Source organism: Panthera pardus, unplaced genomic scaffold (genome assembly GCF_024362965.1).
Source record: "Panthera pardus isolate Hobbes unplaced genomic scaffold, ASM2436296v1 HiC_scaffold_24, whole genome shotgun sequence".
Taxonomy (NCBI): domain Eukaryota; kingdom Metazoa; phylum Chordata; class Mammalia; order Carnivora; family Felidae; genus Panthera; species Panthera pardus.
In genome coordinates this window covers 21,664,531-21,677,545 of record NW_026526810.1, presented here as the reverse complement: position 1 = coordinate 21,677,545, position 13,015 = coordinate 21,664,531, and the positions used below count along the sequence as shown (strand labels likewise).

General features: G+C 39.3%; 1 protein-coding gene across 2 annotated transcripts in view; it reads left to right on the top strand.

Moving 5' to 3' along the window:
- LOC109262564 (uncharacterized) overlaps positions 1-13,015 on the top strand; it is a 93,841-nt gene that overhangs the window by 44,777 nt on the left and 36,049 nt on the right. The gene's annotated exons all lie outside the window — the stretch shown is intronic.

Below are 13,015 nucleotides of genomic sequence, written 5' to 3'. Positions count from 1 at the left end.
TTTGTCAGATGCTCTTTCTGCATCTATTCAGATGATTGCAGGATTATAATCTTTCATTTTGATAATGTATATTATATTGATTGATTTGTAGATATTAAACCATCCTTGCATCCTCAAAATAAATGCCACTGGATTGTGGTGAATGATCTTTTTAGTGTATTGCTGACTTTGTTTTGGAGATATTGCATTGAGAATTTTTCATCTACCTTTATCAGGGATATTGGTCTGTAATTTATTATTGGAGGTGTCTTTGTCTGGTTTTGGTATCAGGGTATTGCTGCCCTTGTAGAATGAATTTGGAAGCGTTCTTTACTCTTCTGTTTTTTGGAGTAGTTTGGAAGGGTAGGTGATGATAACTCTTCTTGGGGCACCTGGGTGTCTCAGTTGGTTAAGTGTCCAACTTCAGCTCAGGTCATGATCTCACGGTTTGTGAGTTCGAGCCCTCCATCAGGCTCTATGCTGACAGCTCAGAGCCTGGAGCCTGCTTTGGATTCTGTGTCTCCCTCTCTCTCTGTCCCTCCTCAACTTGTGCTCTATCTCTCTCCCTCTCTCAAAAATAAATAAAATGTAGGGGCGCCTGGGTGGCTCAGTCAGTGAAGTGTCCAACTTTGGCTCAGGTAATGATCTCACGGTTCATGAGTTCAAACCCCACATTGGGCTCTGTGCTGACAGCTCAGAGTCTGGAGGCTGCTTCACATTCTGTGTCTCCCTGTCTCTCTACCCCTTCCCTGCTCATACTCTGTCTCTCTCTCTCTCAAAAATAAACATTAAAAAAGTTAAAAAAAAAAAAAAAGAAAAAAGTAATTAAAAAAGGGGGGAGAGCCTGGTTGCTCAGTTGGTTGGGCGTCAGACTTCAGCTCAGGTCATGATCTCACTGTTAATAAATTCAAGCTCCGCGTCGGGGTCTGTGCTGACAGCTCAGAGCCTGGAGCCTGCTTTGGATTCTGTGTCTCCCCCTCTGTCTGCCCTTCCCCAACTCATGCTTTGTCTGTCACTCTCTCAAAAATAAATACACATTAAATTTTTTTAAAAATAAAAAACAAAATAAAATGTAAAAAAATAAAAATAAACTCTTCTTTATTGTTTTATTTAAATTAAATGAAATTTAACTTAAATTTTATTTTTTTATTAAAAAAATTTTTTTTAACATTCATTTTTGAAAGGCAGAGAGACAGAGCACAAATGGGGGAGGGGCAGAGAGAGAGAGGGAGACACAGAAACAGAAGCAGGCTCCAGTCTCTGAGCTTTCAGCACAGAGCCTGATGCGGGGCTCGAACTCATGGACCGTGAGATCATGAGCCAAAGTCGGCCATTTAACTGACTGAGCCACCCAGGCGCCCCACTTAAATTTTATTTTAACTTAAGTTTTATTTTAATCCAAGTTGGTTAACATATAGTGTAATAATGATTTTAGGAATATAATTTAGTGATCCATCACTTACATATAACACGCAATGCTCATCCCAACATCTGCCCTAATTCCCATCACCCATTTAACCCATCCCCCCACCCAACACCCCACAGCCACCCTTAGTTTGTTCTCTGTATTTAAGAGTCTGTTATGGTTTGCCTCCCTCTCTGTTTTTATCTTATTTTTGCTGCCCTTCCCCTATTCTCATCTGTTTTGTTTCTTAAGTTCCACATATGAGTGAAAACATATATTTGTCTTTCTCTGACTGAATTATTTAGCTTAACATAATACCCTCTTGTTCCATCCATGTTGTTGCAAATGGTAAGATTTCATTTTTTTGATCTCTAAGTAATATTCCATTGTACATATATATACCACATCTTCTTTATCCATATGCAGTTGATGGACATTTGGGCTCTTTCCATACTGTGGCTCTTGTTGATAGTGCTGCTATAAACATTGGGGTGCATGTGCCCCTTCAAATCAGCATTTTTGTATCCTTTGGATAAATACCTAGTACTGCAATTACTGGGTTGTAGGGTAGTTCTGTTTTTAATTTTTTGAGGAACCTCTATACTGTTTTCCAGAGTGGCCACACCAGTTTGCATTCTCACCAGCAGTGCAGAAGGGTTCCTGTTTCCCCACATCCTCACCAACATCTGTTTCATGAGTTGTTAATTTTAGCCATTCAGACAGGTGTGAGGTGGTATCTCATTGTGGTTTTGATTTGTATTTCTCTCATGATAAGTGATGTTTCAGGTATCTATTAGCCATCTGGATGTCTTCTTTGGAAAAGTGTCTGTTCATGTCTTTTGCCCATTTCTTCACTAGATTTTTTTTTTCAATGTCAAGTTCGATAAGTTCTTTATAGGTTTGGATACTAACCGTTTATCTGATATATTATTTGCAAATATGTTCTCCCATTCCATCGGTTGCCTTTTAGTTTTACTGATTCTTTCCTTTGCTGTGCAAGAAGCTTTTTCTCTCCCTTTTTTTTAATTTAATTTTTTTTAATCTACATGCAAATTAGCATATAGTGCAACAATGATTTCAGGAGTAGATTCCTTAGAACTCCTTACCCATATAGCCCATCCCCTCTCCCACACCCCCTCCAGTAACCCTCTGGTTGTTCTCCATATTTATGAGTCTTTTATTTTTTTTCCCCTCCCTATTTTTATATTATTTTTGTTTCATCTGTTTTGTCTGTTAAAGTCCTCATATGAGTGAAGTCATATGATATTTGTCTTTCTCTGACTAATTTCACTTAACATAATACCCTCTAGTTCCATTCACATAGTTGGAAAAGAAGCTTTTTATCTTGATGAGGTCCCAATAGTACATTTTTGCTTCTTTTTCTCTTGCCTCTGGAGATATATCAAATAAGAAGTTGCTGTGGCCGAGGTCAAAGAGGTCATTGCCTCTAGCATTTTGATGGCTTACTATCTTATGTTTAGGTCTTCATCCATTTTAAATTTATTTTTTTGTATGGTGTAAGAAAGTGGTCCAAGTTCATTCTGCTTCATGTCGCTGTCCAGTTTTCCCAACACCATTTGCTGAAGAAACTCTTTTTCCCTTGGGTCCTCTTTTCTGCTTTGTTAAAGATTAGTTGGCCATGCATTTGTGGGTCCATTTCTAGGTTCTCTATTCTGTTGATCTATTGATCATTGATCGATTTGTCTGTTTTTGTGCCAGTACCATACTGTCTTGATGATTCCAGCTTTGAAATGCAGCTTGAAGTTGAGAATTGTGATGCCTCCAGCTTTGGTTTTCTTTTTCCGCGTTACTTTGGCTATTTGGGGGTCTTTTCTGATTCCATACAGGTTTTAGAATTATTTGTTCTATTCTGTGAAGAATGCTGGTGTTATTTTAACAGGGATTGCATTGAATATATATAGATTGCTTTGCATAGTACTGACATTTTAACAATATTTGTTCTTCTAATCCATGAGTATGGAATGTTTTTCAATTTTTTTGTCTTCAATTTATTTCTAAGCTTTCTGTAGTTTTCAGTGTATAGATTTTTCACCTCTTTGGTTAGATTTATTCCTAGGTATCTTATGGTTTTTGGTGCAATTGTAAATGACATTGATTCCTTGATTTCTCTTTCTGCTGCTTCATTATTGGTGTATAGAAATGCAACCAATTTCTGTACATTGATTTTATATCCTATGACTTTGCTGAATTCATGTATCAGTTCTAGCAGTTTTTTGATAGAGTCTTTTGGGTTTTCCACATAGAGTATTATGTCATCTGCAAAGAGTGAAAGTTTGACTTCCTCCTTCCTGATTTGGATGCCTTTACTTCTTTGTGTTGTCTAATTACTGAGGCTAGGACTTCCAACACTATGTTGAACCACAGTGGTGAGAGTGGACATCCTTGTCATGTTCTTGACCTCAGGAGGAAAGCTCTCAGTTTTTCCCCATTGAGGATGATATTAGCTGTGGGTCTTTCATATATAGCCTTTATGATCTTGACATATGTTCCTTATATCTCTACTTTCTTGAGGGTTTTTATCAAGAAAGTTTGCTGTATTTTGTGAAATGCTTCTTCTGCATCTGTTGAGAGGATCATGTGGTTCTCATCCTTTCTTTTATTAATGTGATGTATCACATTGTTTGATTTATGGATATTGAACCAGGCTTGCAGCTCAGGAATAAGTCCCACTTGATCATGGTGAATAATTCTTTTAACATACTGTTGGATCCTGTTGGCTAGTGTCTTGTTAAGAATTTTTACATCCATGTTCATCCATGTTCAAAAGGGAAATCATCTCCTTTTTAGTGGTGTCTTTGTCTGGTTTTGGAATCAAGGTAATGCTGGCCTCATAGAATGAGTTTAGAAGTTTTCCTTCCATTTTTATTGTTTGAAACAGCTTCAAAAGAATAGGTGTTAACTCTTCTTTAAATGTTTCATAGAATTCCCTCCTAAAGTCCCTGGACTCTTGATGGTTGGGAGATTTTTGATTACTGATTCAATTTCTTTCAGGCTATGGGTCTGTTCAAACTTTCTATTTCTTCCTGTTTCAGTTTTGGCAGCTTATAGATCTCTAGGAATTTGTCCATTTCTTCCAGATTGCCCAGTTTGTTGGCATATAATTGCTCATACTATTCTGTTATTATTGCTTGTATTTCTGTTTTGTTATGTTCTCTCCTCTTTCATTTGTGAGTTTATTTATTTGTATCCTTTCCTTTTTCTTTTTGACTAATCTGGCTGGGGGGTGGGGGGTATCAGTTTTGTTAATTCTTTCAAAGAACCAGCTCCTGGTTTCATTGATCTGTTCTGTTTTTTTTTCTTTTGATTTCAATATCATTGCTTTCTGCTCTAATCTTTATTATGTCCCTTCTTCTGCTGGTTTTGGGCTTTATCTCCTGGGTTTTTCCCCCCCAGCTCTTTTAGGTGTAAGGTTAGGGTTAGGTTGTGTATTTGACACCTTCCCTCTTTAGGGAGGCCTGAATTGCTATGTACTTCCCTCTTTTGACCTCCTTTGCTGCATCCCAAATGTTTTGGACTGTGGTGTTTTCATTTTCATTGGCTTTTATGTACTTTTTAATTTCCTCATTAATTTCTTGGTTAACCCATTCATTCTTTAGTAGGATGTTTTAGTTCCAAGTATTCATATCTTCCCAAATTTTTTCTTGTGGTTGATTTAGATTTTCATAACTTGGTGGTCTGAAAATATGCATGGTATGATCTTGATCTTTTTGCACTTGTTGAGGGCTGATTTGTGACCCAATATTCAACCTATTCTGGAGAATGTTCCATGTGCACTGGAGAAGAATGTGTATTCTGCTGCCTTAGGAAGAAATGTTCTGAATATACCTATTAGGTCCATCTAGTCCAGTGTGTCATTCAAAGCCATTGTTTCCTTGTTGTTTTTTTTGCTTAGATGATCTGTCCATTGTTGTAAGTGGGGTGATGAAGTCCCCTACTATTATGACATTACTGTCAATGAGTTTGTTTATGTTTGTGATTAATTGATTTATGTATTTGGGTGCTCTCACATTTGGAGTATAAATGTTTACAATTATTAGATCTTCTTGGTGGCTAGACCCCTTAATTATGATAGAATGCTGTTTTTCATCTCTTGTTACAGTTTCTATTTTAAAATCTAGTTTGTCTGACATATGTATGGCTACTCTAGCTTTCTTTTGATGACCATTTACATGATAGATGGTTCTCCATCCTCTAACTTACAACCTGCAGGTGTCTTTAGGTCTAAAATGAGTTACTTGTAAGCAGCATATAGATGGGTCTTGTTCTGTTATCCGTTCTGATATCCTATATCTTTTGATTGGAGCATTTAGTCCATTTACATTAGAGTGAGTACTGAAAGGTATGTATTTAGTGCCATTGTGTTGCCTATAGAGTTGGTGTTTCTGGTGATGTTCTGTGGTCCTTCCTAGTCTTTGTTGTTTTTGTTCTTTTTTGTTTTGCTTTGTCTTTTCTTCACTCAAAGAGTCCCTTTTAAAATTCTTGCAGGGCTGGTTCACTGGTCACAAACTCCTTTAGTTATTGTTTGGGAAACTCTTTCCTTCTTTTTTGAATGAGCGCCTTGCTGGATAAAGAATTCTTGGCTGAAATTATGGAAAGAGCCTAAATGTCCATCAACTGATGAATGGGTAAAGAAATTGTAGTTTATATACACAATGGAGTACTACGTGGCAATGAGAAAGAATGAAATATGGCCCTTTGTAGCAACATGGATGGAACTAGAGAGTGTGATGCTAAGTGAAATAAGCCATACAGAGAAAGACAGATACCATATGGTTTCACTCTTATGTGGATCCTGAGAAACTTAACAGAAACCCATGGGGGAGGGGAAGGAAAAAAAAAGAGGTTAGAGTGGAAGAGAGCCAAAGCATAAGAGACTCTTAAAAACTGAGAACAAACTGAGGGTTGATGGGGGGTGGGAGGGAGGGGAGGGTGGGTGATGGGTACCTTTTGGGATGAGCACTGGGTGTTGTATGGAAACCAATTTGACAATAAACTTCATATATTGAAAAAAAAAAGAATTCTTGGCTGCGTATTTTTCTGATTCAGCATGTTGAATATATCTTGCCAGTCCTTTCTGGCCTGCCTAGTTTCTATGGATAGGTCTGCTGATATGTGTTCCCTTATAGTTTAAGGACTTTTTTCTCTTACTGCTTTCACAATTCGTTCATTGTCTATGTATTTTGTGAATTTGACTGTGATACACCTTGGTGATGGTCGGTTTTTGTTGAATCTAATGGGAGTTCTCTGTGCCTCTTGGGTTTTGATGTCCATGTCCTTTCCCAGATTAGGAAACTTTTTTGCTATCATTTGCTGACATTGACCTTCTGCCGTTTTCTCTCTCTTCATCTTCTGGGACTCTTATGGTTTGGATGTTATTCCTTTTAAATAAGTCACTGAGTTCTCTGAGTCTTGTTCATGATCTTTTGCATTTGTTTCCCTCTTTCCTCCTTTATTATTCTCTATAACTTTATTGTCTGTATTGCTGATTTGCTGCTCTACTTGGTCCATCCTTGCCCTTGTGGCATCTATTTGAGATTGCATCTCAGTTTTAATATTTTCAATTTTGGCCCAACTAGATTTTGTATCTTTTATCTGAGCAGAAAGAGACTCTCTGGTGTCATTTATTCCTTTTTCAACCCCAGGTAGTATTATTTTCATGGTTCTAACTTCTAGTTCAGACATCTTCTGTGTTAAGTCCTTGACTGTCATTTTTTCCTCTTTCATCTGGGGTGAATTTTTCATTTTGTCATTTTGGAGGAAGAAACAATAAAATTAAAAATTAAAATAAAAAAATTAAAAACAAAATAAAAAATCAAATAGGCACCTTGATCCTAGGTGTGTTTCAGTGTTCTTGTTGAAAGAAGCTTGATAGACCAGAGAAAAAAGGGAAAGGAAGAAAAAGGTAAGAAAATTAAAAAAATTTAAAAATTATATAATAAAATAGAATAAAGGAAAGGAAAGGAAATAGAATAAAAAAAATTTTTTAAAGGAAAAAAGGGGTGCCTGGGTGGCTCAGTCAGTTGAGCAACCGACTTCAGCTCAGGCCATGATCTCACATTTTGTGAGTTCAAGCCCCGCATCTGGCTCTATGCTGACAGCTCAGAGACTGGAGCCTGCTTCGGATTCTGTGTCTCCCTCTCTTTCTGCCCCTCCCCCACTCATGCTCTGTCTCTCTCTGTCTCAGAAATAAATAAATACTAAAAATTTTTTTTAAAAAGGAAAAAAAAATTTTTTTCTCTCTTTATCCTAAGAAAGAGAAAGAATGAAAAAAATTTTTAAGCAAAAAATAGAAACAAAGAAAAACAACAAATCAGTGAATCAGCAAACAGAATGAAACCCGAATGAAGTTATATCCAGATTCCCTAGAACTGAAACTACAGTATGACTCTATAGTCCATACACTAAGTAGGTGGAATGACTTGGGCTTGTCTTCTGGGGGATGTGCTTGGAGGGTGCAGTTGGGTGGAGCTTTGTGTAACAGCTCCATTCTCCACTAGGTGGTGTTGCTTAGCTTTTGGGGGTGGGAGTGTGTGTGCCCAGATGTGTGTGTGTGGGAGAGGTGGAAGTGGCTTTGCTCATCTCCCTTGTCCCTGGCACAGGAGCTTTGGACTCTCACCAACCCAGGATCAAGCACCCCTCCTCTGTCTCAGGTCTTTGTCTACTCCCTGCCTCTACCTGTCCATGTCCAAGCTGTCCATCTGCCAGATGGCAATTCCCTCCAGAGTTTTATCTGAGATGTGATTACCCCACACTTCAGAGAACCCTGTGGCTTGGACCCACGCCATCTGTCTGGGGATGTTTCACTGAGCAATGGCTGGGTGCTGGCTTGCCCCAGAAAACGTTCATGTGAGTGTGCAGTGGCAGGGGATCAGACATTATGGCAAGTCACAACACACAGCTGACACCAGGTTTTACCACACTATGGCATCTTTGTTCCAATACCAGCAAATATGGCTACTCTCTGGGGTCCGCTGGGACCTTTGCCTGTGGGGAAGCCATATGGTGTCTACCAAATGCACTCCATTCAGGGGAATTGCTTCTCCCCATGTGGCACAGGGACCCCTCAGATTGTGCTGCCTGCTCTTGGGGATCCACCCAGCTTCCTCACCATAGCACCGCCAGGCACTGAGCCCCGAAACTTCAGACTCTCCACTCCACTGTTTATAGAATCCTGTTGATATTGAAACCCTCTCCTTTCTCCCCATCAATGATTTTGGGGAACAGATTTCTTGTTCAGTCCCCTGAGAGTGTTTTCACTCTTTGTCTCTGGCTACTTTTGGGGGGGACTGCTTCTCTTGTATGATCCCAGTGCACCACATTCTCCCCCTTTTTCTTTCACTCTTGGTCCTCTCTCCAAGAAAGCAGCTCCCTAACCTCTGCGGCTTTTCTCTTCCCCAGTTCATCTCTCTGCACCATGTACCTGCCAAGTTCTTTGGTTGACATTATGCTTATTGTTGTGTTTAACCTCAGATCAGTTTCCTAGGTGTTCAAAATGGTTTGGTGCTGATCTAGCTGTGTTTCAGGGACAAGACAAGCTCAGGGTCTCTATGGTGCTCTGCCATCTTAACTCTGAGACTTTAACTCTTCTTTAAATGTTTGATAGGGGCACCTGGGTGGCTCAGTCGGTTAAGTGTCCGACTTCAGGTCAGGTCATGATCTCGTGGCTCATGAGTTTGAGCCCTACATCGGGGTCTATGCTGACAGCTCAGAGCCTGGAGCCTGCTTTGGATTCTGTGTCTCCCTCTCACTCTGCCCCTCCCCTACCCATGCTCTGTCTCTCTCTGTCTCTTAAAAATAAATAAATATTAAATATTTGATAGAATTCACCTGTGAAGTAGTGTGGTCCTGGACTTTTTTTTTTGTTGTGAGTATTTTGATTACCAATTCATTTTCATTACTAGTAATTTGTTCAGGTTTTCCATTTCTTCCTGAGTAAGTCTTGGAAGATCATATGTTTCAAGGAATTTATCCACCTCTTTTAGGTTGTCCAATTTGTTGCCTTATAATTTTTCATAGTAGTCTTTTATCCTTTTCATTTCTGTGACATTAGTTGTAATTTCTTTCTTTTCTGATTTTATTGTTACTCAGTTTTTGTATCTTAAATTTAAAAATTTTGATTCCACCATGGTAAACATAATCATACAGTATTATGTTAGTTTCAGGTATACAGTATACTGATCATCAAGATAAGTATAGTCTTGGGTTGCCTGAGTGTCTCAGTCAGTTAAGTGTCCAACTTTTGATTTCAGCTCAGGTCATTCGTGGGATTGAGACCTGCATCGGGCTCTGTGCTGACAATGTAGAGCCTGCTTAGGATTCTCTCTCCCTCTCTCTCTGCTCTTCCCTTGTTTAAAAACAATTTTTTTAATGTTTTATTTATTTTTGAGAGAGACAGAGTCAAATAGGGGAGGGGCAGAGAGTGGGAGACACAGAATCTGAAGCAGGTTCCAGGCTCTGAGCTATCAGCACAAAGCCCGATGCAGGGCTTGAGCCCATGAACCATGAGATCATGACCTGAGCTGAAGTTGGAAGCTTAACCAATTGAACCACTCAGGCACCCATTCTCCTCCCCTGTTCATGAGTGTGCGTGAGCTCTTTCTCTATCAGAATAAATAAACATTTTTTATAAAGGTAAATGTACTCTTAATCCCCTTCATCTATCTCACCCATCCCCCACCTAACCTCACCTGTGGTAACTATCAGTTTGTTCTCTATACTTAAAGGAGTCCTTCTTTTTGTTTTGTCTCTTTCTCCTTTTTTCTTTGTTTGTTTCTTAAGTTCCACATATGAGTGAAATCACGTGGTATCATTTCTGATTTGGTTTGAGTCCACTCTTTTTTCGATGAATCTCGCTAAAGGTTTATCAATTTTGTGTATCTTTTCAAAGAACCAGTTCTTAATTTCATTGATCTTTTCTATATAATTTTTAATTTGTATTTCACTTATATCCATTCTGATCTTCCTTCCATCTAGTAACTTTGTGCTTTGCTCTTCTTTTTCTAGTTCCTTTAGGTGGAAGGTTGGATTGTTGAATTTTTTTCTTGTTTCTTGAGATAGGCCTGTATCACTATAAACTTCCCTCTTAGAATTACTTTTACTGTGTCTGAAAGATTTTGAATTGTTTCCATTTTCATTTGTCTCCAGGTATTTTTCAATTTTTTTTTTTGATTTCTTCATTGACCAATTAACTGTTTAGTTGCATGTTGTTTAGCCTTAATGCATTTGTGGGGTTTTTTTACAGTTTTGTTTTGTTTTTGTAATTGGCTTCTATCTAGTTTTATGCCATTGTGGCCAGAAAAGCTGCTTGATATATCAGATTTCAGTTGTCTTAAGTTTATTGAGTTTTGTGGCCTAAGATGTGACTTATCTTGGAGAATGTTCCATGTTCACTTGAAAAGAATGTAGATTCTCTTTTTAGATGGTTCGGTATAAAGTCATCTGACCTGCTTGGTTGTTCAAAGCCACTGTTGCCTTATCTGATCTAGCCATTGATTTAGTGTATTGTTATTATATTACTATCAATTTCTCCCCTGATGTCTGTTAATATATTTTTTTAAGTGTTAGGTGCCCCACATTGGGTGTATAGATATTTACAACTGCTATGGATCTTCTTGTTGGAGTGACCCCTTTATTGTTATGTAATACCCTTCTTTGTCTCTTGTTACAGTCTTAAGCCAGAAGGCTGAGAAGTGATACTACCTGATTTCAAAATTTGCTGGTAACCTGGAGTAATCAGTAGAGTCCGGTTTTTCCAGGAAGAAAAGAAAAATGCTAGTTTTAAGCCACTATCTTCGAAGATGTTTTTCTGTTTAATTTCTTGTTATTGTGACTGTAATCTATTTGGTTAGTCATCTGCAGAGTTTCTCCTTGCCTGTAGTGGGTAGTGTTTGGATCTTGGCCAGAGTATGGCCAGTTTTAACTAGGTGTGCTCTGGAGTGTCTGTTAAAAGAGACTGGATGTTATTTCCACTAGAGCTGAAACTTTGCAGAACTCTGTGGTTCCTGTAGAGGTGCTGGTCTTCTGGGGGAGGGGCCCATTGTGCTGGTTCTCAGGTACACTTTCTGGAGAGAAGCAGTACCAGCAGAGCGCAGGGGAGGCAGGGGGGTTGGTGTAAGCAGATTAGGCAGCCAATGTTGGCACTGTGCTGTTTACCAAAGTTAGTTTAAGCTGAGGAGGGGAATGGTGCCAGGGTGCTCCTCTGTCCCTGGAGAAGGGAGCTCAAGCCTGCTGTTGTCAGGGAAGCCCTTCTAGAAGAGGGAACAATTTTGCATCATGAGTTCTAGGTGTTCTCAGATGGCTGTTCTCATGCAGTCTGTCTCTGGGTTGCTTGCCTGCCTGGAGTAGTGCAGTGCATCTTGGGCTCTATCCCAGCCAGGTCTGCTGAGATCCAGAACTTTGAACTTGAGGGACCTGGTGTGGCAGGAACTCAGCAAGTGTCTCCGTGCCTATGCTGAGGGACAAGGAGGGAAGTGGCACCTGCTGGTTCTTTTGTCTTCAGAGAGGCAATGCCACCTCTCTCAGATGTGATCCAAGAAGGGAGAACCATCTGTCTCAGTGTGTCTCAGGCAATCCTCAGATGGAGCCTTCTGCCCTTGGGTTACCTGCCTGTCTTCTCTGCTGGAGCACTGGAGCACCCTCAGGTTCTATACCAGCCACAGCATGGACCTCTAAAACTCTAGTCTTTTAGCCCTGCTGGTTATCAGAACTCATGAAAATCAGTCTCTTTTGTTTTCCCAGTCAATGGCTTTGGAGAAGTGTTTTCCTTGTGTGATCTCCTGTGTGCTCCTCTCTCTCACTTCTATCTATGACCAGGGCACCCTTTCCCTCCACAGCCCCCTCAATCCCTCTCTCCCCACAAACCATATCTCCATGCCTGCTACTTTCTACAACGTAGCCTCCTCTCTCCCTCCAGGTGTGCACTTTGTTCTGGCAGTCCTCAGATTGATTTCTTGGGTATTCAGAATGTTTGATATTTTTCTAGCTGTGTTTGGGGGAGGTAGCAAGCCTATGGTCCTACTACTTAATGCACCATCTTAGCTCTTCTACTGTAATCTGTTTGGGATATTGCAAAGGCATAACCATCATAGGTATTGAAAAATTTCAGCAAGTTTTCTGGTTGATGAATTTGTTTGAGATAAGATTAGTAGCAGCTAACATTCTTTCTCATGTTTAGAAGGTGAACCAGAGGAACTTATAGAACCTGTAAAAATGTGATTTAAAGGCATGTCACTGACTGGTATGTTCATTTGGGGAATTCCATGTCATTCCATACAAAATTATTTTTTAGAGTTCATGAAACAAATATTTTTTTAATTTATTTTATTTATTTTTACTTTTTAAAGTTTATTTATTTTGAGAGAGAAAGCATGAGCAACATAGGGGCATAGAGAAAGGGGAAAGAGAGAATCCCAAGCAGGCTCTGCACTGTTAGTGCAGAGCCCTATGCAGGGCTTGAATTCATGAACCGTGAGATCATTACCTGAGCTTAAACCAAGAGTTGAATGCTTAACTGACTAAGCCACCCAAGTGCCCCTGAAACACATATTTCTATATAGCTTATATTTAAGAAGGTGATGGTTGAGGTGGTGATAATTTGCCTTACTCATATAC